The sequence below is a fragment of the Camarhynchus parvulus genome, chromosome 5 (assembly GCF_901933205.1).
Source record: "Camarhynchus parvulus chromosome 5, STF_HiC, whole genome shotgun sequence".
Taxonomy (NCBI): domain Eukaryota; kingdom Metazoa; phylum Chordata; class Aves; order Passeriformes; family Thraupidae; genus Camarhynchus; species Camarhynchus parvulus.
In genome coordinates this window covers 56,512,499-56,521,576 of record NC_044575.1, presented here as the reverse complement: position 1 = coordinate 56,521,576, position 9,078 = coordinate 56,512,499, and positions in this window count along the sequence as shown.

The following is a 9,078-nucleotide window of genomic DNA, read 5'->3' as shown; positions in this document are numbered from 1 at the left end:
ATTTAAACATCAAAAATTTGAGGCATTGAGACACTCTTTAAAAAGTTGGGGGTTTTTTTAATGATCACTTAAATTTAATATTTTGTACTAGTCAAAGTCAGGTGAACCACTTGAACAGAATAGCTCTGAAATAATTTGAACAAGCCAACAGAGGGAACAGAACTCCATTGGGGCACCCAGGAAACATCCAAAAAGATGCTGCCTTGTCTATTTGTCCTGTCAATTAAGCTCCTATTAATCTCTTCAACACATGCTAAGATATAAACAAAATAATAAGAGCTACCAGTTCCAGTCTCTGATTCTTTGTTGCTATTCCTTAGGTATTTATCATAATAAACTTCTAATTTTGCTGTGTTCTTTGTCGCCAGCTCTTTGTGTCAACAACTCTTGAGTATTACAGAGCACTAAACAGAAAGGAAATGCAAGTCTGTTTCTTGTATTAAGTTATATTAAACATCATAACAGACCGGGGGACTGGAACTTGATGATCTTTATTGTCCCTTCCAACCCAAAACACTCATTGATTCTCTGATTGCTTTTGGCTTATTTGGTTCTTAAAATATACCTGTATTTCACTCACAAAGACATTTTTGCTCATAATATGAGAAGTGTGTACTTCATGTATTATATGTTAAATATAACATGGGCAGTCTAATATATCCTGGATATATAAGACAGGTTTGTGGGATGCTTTGAGGTTTCAGTGCCACATGTAAATCTTACGTATTTCTCATGTGTCCTATGATGCTTTCTTTGGGCTTTTTTTTGGTATTATTTCTAGGTCATAAATGAAATTCCTAGATTATAAAAACAAATACTAATACACCTTTTATATTAGTGAGCTGTGCAAGATGAGTCAGTTCTGAGTTAGCCCCTGTGATTCCAGAGAAGTTCATCACCATCAATGTCACAGAAAATGGGGACAAACAAAACTGGCTCAAAGGTACCTCGTCCCATGTGATTTGAGCAAACAACATGAACATGGATGGCACAGTGGCTCTGTTGGAATCAGAGCAAAGCTCTGGCTCCTGTCACCAACGAGGTGACAGCACACCAAACAGAAAGGAAATGCAAGTCTATTTCTTGTATTAAAGTTATATTAGAAATGTTAAACTATTTTATCTCCTAGACAGCCACATTTCCAGTCACTGGGCAGTTAAAGGCTCTCACTGACCTGAATCAAGTCCTGATTTCTGATTAAGAAGACACAGAAGCATCACAAAATATTGCAGGATCAAAGATGAATGAGGCTTAATGTTCTGTTTTGTTGCAGCTTATACCAGGAACTGTTGAAAAGGAAATCATCAGGAAAAGTTCTGCACCTATTTTTACAATGTAAATTTCCTTTTCTGGGTTTTGTGAATATAGAAGCTTTGTCCTTGCCTCTGGCAGTAGGTCAGAAATTAATTATTAAACACTGGTCCTACAAAGATCTTGGCTGGTATCAAATTTTTTATTCTAGCAGGATCATGAACGGTCATGTTCAAATTCTGCTGAGTCCAGAATGCAAGAGTAACTCTGTTTGACAAATAGAAACAATGGAGTGGAAAATCAGAGAATCATAAAATATTTGGGGTTGGAAGAAACTCTAAAGATCATCTTGTTCCAACCCTTGCCATGGACAGGGACACCTTCCACTATCCCAGGTTGTTTCAAGCCCCATCCAACCTGGCCTGGAACAATTCCAGGGATGGGGCAGCCACAGCTTCTCTGGGAAACCTGTGCCAGGGCCTCACCAACCTCACAGTCAAGGGTTTTTTCCTAATTTCTAATCTAAACCTACTATCTTTCTGTTTAAATACATTTACCCTCAATATTATTTTCACTTTATTTTGCTCTTAACCTTCTACAAGTTTCCAAGCTTAATACCATTTGTATAAAATGAACTGAAAGTTCTGCAACTGATTCATTAACACCCCTAATTGAGAAATGCCTGCTTTAAAAACATTAGCATATTTAGATTCTTTTTAGTTGCAAATGAAATACAAAATATTTTCTCTAACCATGCAAATTATAAGGATCTCATCATGGTTTTTCCCAAAGGTGTAGAAAAACATTCCTTGGAGCTATCTTTCCCTTCTGTATTCTGACTATTTTTAAATCCTTGGACAGGCTCAATCCTACGGCATTGCTTGAATTTCCTTAGGTCCTGACTGTGATCTGTATGAGCCATCAAATTTTCATTGGCATTTTTAGCTTCCATTCACAGCAACCTGCGTTTCTAACAACGGTCTAATTCTCACTGCTATCACTTTTCCTATTTTTCATTCACTTCTGCTATAGTGGAATAAAAGGGCCATGGCCTGACCCAGCAGGGCTCATGAATATTTGCTTTTATCTGTAAACTTGAGAGGATGAAGATGTTTTTAGTGTAAATGAGTGCGTATTGATGAAGTATTTAGCGTTTCTGCATCTTTAAACATCTCCTAAACAGCCTTCACATTTTTTAGATCAAGTTTCTGTGTCACTCTGGTGACACTTTGCTCGTGCCTGCTTGCAGCACATGAAAAATTTCCTTTTTAGAACATCAAGGCTGCACAATGGATGTGCTGCTGAGACACACTTGCTTGTTCTTTTAAAGCCAAGATCAACTGCTTAATTTACTTGCTTCATTTAAGGATTCCAGGAATTCTAAATGCTCTGGAAGTATTTCAAAGGAGAGTGTCAGTGAAGCCACAAGAATACTGAGCAATTTTTTAAAGAGAAAGGACACTGGTGGCAAAGGTAATGACAGAACCAGAGTGACTCAGGAAATTGCTGCCAGCTCCTCTGCCTTCTCCCCCTGATCTGTAGAAATTGGCCCTGAGAATTATTCATTAAAACATTCAGCAGCTGTGCTCAGTTTATTTATTCTGCCAATTCTGAAGCCAACCTTCTTCTGATGTCACAGAAGTATAATGTTGAAACATTAATTCTCCTAGCAAATTCTATAAACATAAATTCTCCATTACATATATAGCAACACAGTGTTCTAATGCTGACCCTTCAAATACACCCTGCACTAAAATTTAGAGGCTTAAGAATATTTCATGTCTAAAGCCAAATGAGCTTTGCCATGTGCATGTTGAACCCTCCACACTAATCCATTTCTTGTGATCAGGCAGGATTAAAATTTCAGAGTTCTACAAAATGCCATTATGAAAAGCAGATTGCAAGGAGAGAGCCAGTACATCTAATTTCAAACCTGCAAACACTGAGAATAACCCTCTGAGCATCATCTCTTACCTTAAAAGACTACTTGAAATTATAAACTAATTAAGTGGTTGGTGATGAACAGCAGGACTGTGGGGAACTGGTTTGCTTTAGGAGGGAATCTGGTGTTTGGGTTACCCAGTGCTTAATCAGGTGGGAATTCTCAGAGTTCCTCAGATCAATCACAACAGGTCTCTCCTGGATCCTCCAGTGCCAGGCATTGTATTTGAGCCAGTATTTGAGCCAGGCATTGTATTTGAGCCAATATTGCAGCTGTTCCTTCACAGGCACCATCGGTTTATAACACTCATTCAACTGCTCATTTTCACAGAATTTGTAGGAAGGGAAGAAATCCTGGTCTGACAAATTGGTCCAAAACTCATCCATAGGTTTAAAAATTAGCAGTAAGGCTAGAAGATGGACACACAGATAGCATAATCCCATTAGCTTGTTTCCTCAGGAAAGTGACCTAGCGAAAAGCCACAAGACTCAGTGGAGGAAGATCCAAGGTCATTCTAACCTGTTCTGATCCATCAGCTGAAATCATGTTGATCTGCCCAGTATGAAAGGTTAAAAGCTGCTCTGTCAGTTCAATTTGTTATTAGAATATGGAATTGCTAGAGGAAAACACATTTCTGCTGATAACTGTAGCATTTCATTCTGTGTGCATTAGGGAATCCACGTTTAGAAAAATTGCCAGGAAAATTAATGCTTTAGCATATGTCATGTATGTTTTGTGACATCAGAGAGAAGGGACTCATAAAGGGTACAATAAATACTTAGGAAAAGAAAATAATACAGCCAAAAATGTTCTTTAGTCATTAAAAAGCAATCTAATGGTACTGATTATTAAAGTGATTGTCTTACAGACTACCTAGATAAAATACTTGATGATTTGGGCCCTCACAATAGAATCTGATTTTTTTTGATTGAGACTCTGTGATATTTTCTGTGTTGAGCAATGATTGCTAACACACGATGGTAGTATGGGAAGTGGGGAGTCCCAGTCATACAAACTGATTAGAGTCAGGCTCCCTGACTGCCTTATCTTTACAGGGAGTTTCCTGCCAGGTGTCCAAAGTCAGACCCTGTCTAAGAAACTCATTTCACAACCAGGACAACAAAATATATGTTTGGTATCGACATTTGTCTTTTTTCTGCTCACATTTGGTGGGTTTTTTTGCTTAATCCAGAACTGTGGAGATTGTGTTTGCTGATCAGCTTGGAAATGTCTGCATGTAAATTTATAGAACAATTTCATGTCTTTCATGTTTAATTTTCCTCCCTAATGGCAAGGGGGATTCATAACACAGACTTGTCTATTTTTTTGTAATAATACCAATGATAAACTAATTTCCTTTGATTGAAAACAATCTTTAATCTCCTTTAATACCCTGATGTTTGTGGTTGTTGTAACAACAGCAATCACTTATCACCAAGCTGATTGCAACAACTCTTTCCCTTTTACAGTACTGTTGCAGCAATCTGATCCAAAATCAGTGAATTGCACCAAACTTTCTCAAACTGACCAATCATGCCCCTAAAGATCAGATTCCCAAATCAGGAGAGTGTAACTGGCAGTTTTGCTAATGTGTTAGCAGAGGAACATTCTGTTTGATTAACTGTGTTTCCTTTTTACATGGATTATGGCTGAGCTACAGTCAGATTGAATCAATACTGCCTGGACAAAAGCTCCCAAATCAGGTAACAAAGAGGGAGCAGCTGTGCTCAGAGGTGGCCTTGTGACTATGGACAGCAAGGACATGACAAAAGAAGCAAGAGCCATCAGCTTTTAAAATATTGTTTTATCTCTCCTGTACTCCATGGAGGAGGAAGGAGGTGCCTCCAGTGTCAGCAGCTTTGGATTTCCCATTTTTTTAACCTCTTCTGAGCTTGAAGAAACCCAATAGATTGCTGGTTTTGTTTCTTTGTTTTTCACACATATGGCATGTGGGGCAACACCTTGTTGTCTTTTCTTAGCTAAGTTCTTTGTGAACAGCTTGTTAGGCCACTTCTTCACCCAGCCAAATGTACCAGGCTGCCATCATCTGTATTTTGGATCCTTCTTTGCATAGGGGGCCAGGCATACACTGAATTTTTTCTCACCTTTCTGCAAAGGATTTCATTCTGAGCAAAGGAAGCACCTGTCCCTCTCCTGATTTGATCTGGGAGATTTTGTCCGTGTGTATCCAATCAGATTGATCATGGATATTTTGTTTTTCTTCCTAAATTTGCAACGCGTCACACAACAAAATTTTAGAAATATATGTTTGGATGGTGAGAAATATATTGAGATAGTATTTCAGTCCCTTGAGCCTGACCTGTGAAAACTCAGCTGTCTTACACCGTGTGATGTTCTGATGGCAGTCACAACTCCTTGTTAGAATCAATGGCTTCAGTCAGTTCAGATTACTGCACCTTTTATGAGCATAGAGAAGGCTTTTTTTTAGATTCATCCAAAGCTCTTCTGCAGCACTGTGTGTAGTCTGAGCAGCCCTTCATCCTGCCATTAACCCTCCTTCCCTCTGCTCATTCCATAAGTGAAATTTCTCGTCATCCTCTGAAGGAGACAGCCGTACTCCCTTCGTCTTCTTTCTCCCATCAATGTTGGATCTGCCTGTGTCCTAAAAAGCATTTTCAAATCACCTTTCAGCTTGCATTTCTCATCTGGGCACTTTTTCAGGGCTGAAACTTCCGGGAGCTGTCAGGATTCATTGGCTCATTTCTGTATATAGAAGGCAACATCCTCCGTCCAATTCAGCTTCATCAACTCAGACAAGTCTCGCAAAGTCACCACGCAGAATTCCCTCCATACATTGCTCAATTTTATAGAAGTAAGAGAGGCAGAGCTTCAGAAAACCCCACGGAACCCAGGTGCTGTGTGCATCCTTCTCAGGACTTCACCCAGCTCTTCTTGCCTTCATTCTTTTTATATGTTCAGCATCTGGAGGGTGGGAAAAACATTAATTTGTTTTCAGATTTTCTGGGGAAAAGGGGACATTGACAGAAGCACACATGGATATGGGCTGTCTGGCCATTCAATCACAAATTTCTGTGCTCATTTTGTGAGTCTGTTTCCTCATGGGAGATGAACATTCCTTACACAGACTGGTCTTGAAATAATGGTTCAGTAACTGTAGGAAGACTCCTCACCCTGGACTATACTAGCAGCAATTCAGCCTGCTACACCCTCTTGTTGATGGAATATATTTTTTTCACTCTAACACCTTCCAGCTTCCTCTCCTTTCTTTTCTTAAATAATGAGAAAATGTACCTTTTTTAAATATGCCCGAAACCTGGCTGGTGTTCCCAAATTTAGTGTAAGACAACATAAATATTCCATGATGTTTCTCAGGCAGCTTCCCAGAATGTGACTTGCTCAGAGTCACTGATTAAAACTTTTAGCTCAGTAGCTGCTATTTAACAACATTTAAGTCAATACTGAAATGGAAATAATTTCATTGTTACTGTATGACAAATATAACATTGACTTTTTTTTCCCACAAAGGCAGCACAAAAGTATTTACTAAACACCAACACCTCATTTCAGATTTATTGGTGCTTCTACCATCTTCAGTTAGTAATAGTACAGTAATATTGTCCAGATTACTTTTGGTATAGATATACACTCAAATTGTTTCCCCCTTTCCCCTCTTCTGCATTTGTTCTTTTCATCTTTTTTTTTAAGTTTTTACTTCTTACTGTCTACTTATTTATTTTTCCATTTGTTCCATCTGCTTTCAATTTCCCACTACATGGATACTCTCCTCTTTATGACTGTTCTTTTCTTTCTCAAGTATGAGGTATTCTAGGGACAAAAAAAATGTGTTAAACACTCCCCAGATAATCTTGACAATTTCTCCAGAAATTGAATTAATCCTTCATTTTTGCAGCCTTGTTGAGATAAGCCTGTGTAGTAAAGTATGCATAGTACATATTTACACACCTTAACACAAATTGAAGTTGCCTATCAATGTACATTTTGGATATTGTTGTGTGTGTGATATATTAATGTCACCATCTCATGTCCTCTACCTGCTCAGCAATCACCAATATTTAGCAATTTTGTGGAAATTGGGGTTACCCAGCCCATTGTTGCATGAGCTGGGTCATAAGGAAGAAGCAAACGTAAAATGAGAAATCTTGATTTTCTCTTTCTTTTTAACCCATTAGCTCATGTTGCCTAATTACAGGTCAGACAGAAAACATAAAGGAAGTTTTCACAAGCAGATGAGTAGAACAGTGAGCGTTGATTTATTTAGCCCTGCTGTCATTCTACTGTTGTGAGAATACACACAGAAATCACCAAATATGTCCCTTCCAACCCAAACTATTCTATGATTCTAGAAGTATTTTACTAAATTAAGCAGCAGTTTACAGCTCTTTTCATATCCTCAAACTTCAATGAACTGAGGAGTGGGCTTATTTATTTGTTTGATTTTCATGGTCTGGATGCAGAAGATTTAACCTATCTTCCACAGACTAATATTTACACCTCCAAGTAATAGGTTTAATTTTTCAGCACATCTCTTTTATAATATACAGATACAATTCCTACAAAATCTGTGCCAATGATTAATCAAATTGCAGTCATCCATATGTACTCTTCATAATTACACATATAAGCAATGCCAATCATAATGATTGACCTGAGCCTTGTTTCTCAGGATGCCCAGGTTTTATCTAGGAGGATATTTTAAGTAGAGATGGCAGATAAATGAAATCAAACACATTGTCATCCACTGTCATTGAAGTGGTTCAAAACAGCACACAAGCAATTCAGAAAGCTTCTGAGTGGCGTTTGCTGAGGTAGAACCACTGATCATTACCTGTGTTTTGACAGCCAGCAAATGCTCAGAAAAGGATGGGAGCTGCCTACCAGCCTCTTGAACAAGTAAAATAAGTGTTATTCAGATACCAAGGACAGTATTAATGCAATCTATAATGGGTCCCTAATGCAGTTATCATAGCATTAAAATAGATTTTTCCCCCTTCTAGATAAAATTTCTATAGCAACCTCAGGGTTTGTCAAGTCAGAAAAAATAAAAGGTATAAGTTAATTTTTGAGGTTTCATTTTTGCTCTCTTTTTGTTTTCTCCCTTGTCATTAGAATTATTATAATGATATTATTATAACAATTTTTTAAAAAATTCAATTATTAAAATGTTCTTACCTCAACACACAGATTATACCTTTTTTCTCTTATTTCTCCTGGGAATGGGGTGAAACAATGAGTGGTGGCAACTTAATTGCTGACTGGGGTTAAACCACAACACAATGCCATGCAACTACATCCACATGGAACCAGGAGAGAAGGAGCATAAATACCCACACTTTCACAGGGTATCTGTATCTGATGTTTTTTTATGAAAGTTTCAGACATAACTTACTCTCTTGCCTCATAATATTACTACATAACGCAGTTTAAGAGCAATTATACCTGAATGTTTGAAACTGTAATTTCAAGGTGCAATACTCACCCTTAAAACTTCCCTGTCCACCTTTTCTCAGTAACTGGAACTCCAGTTTATCTTCTTGATGATCATCACCTACATGGTTTTTTCCAACTTTAATTTGATAAAGCAAGGACATATTGCCTTGTCTTGAAAGATGCTATTTTGTCCCATCTTCTTCCATATATAACAAAGGAAATAGTCTTTATTTATTGCTTTACCACAAGCCTGTTGGTTTGAGTCATCTCTCACTGTTCCTCCTCCATTATTGTGATTCAGTCCTGCCTTTGCCCATCCTTCTTGTCGAGAGTGAGGTTGTGTCCTACCTCATGAGCATGACCACTGCTACTGGTCATCAACACCCCTTTTTGCCATATTTCAACGTTTTTGGTGACAAGGGGCTGTCTAGACCTTGTTGTTCTCCTCCAGACCT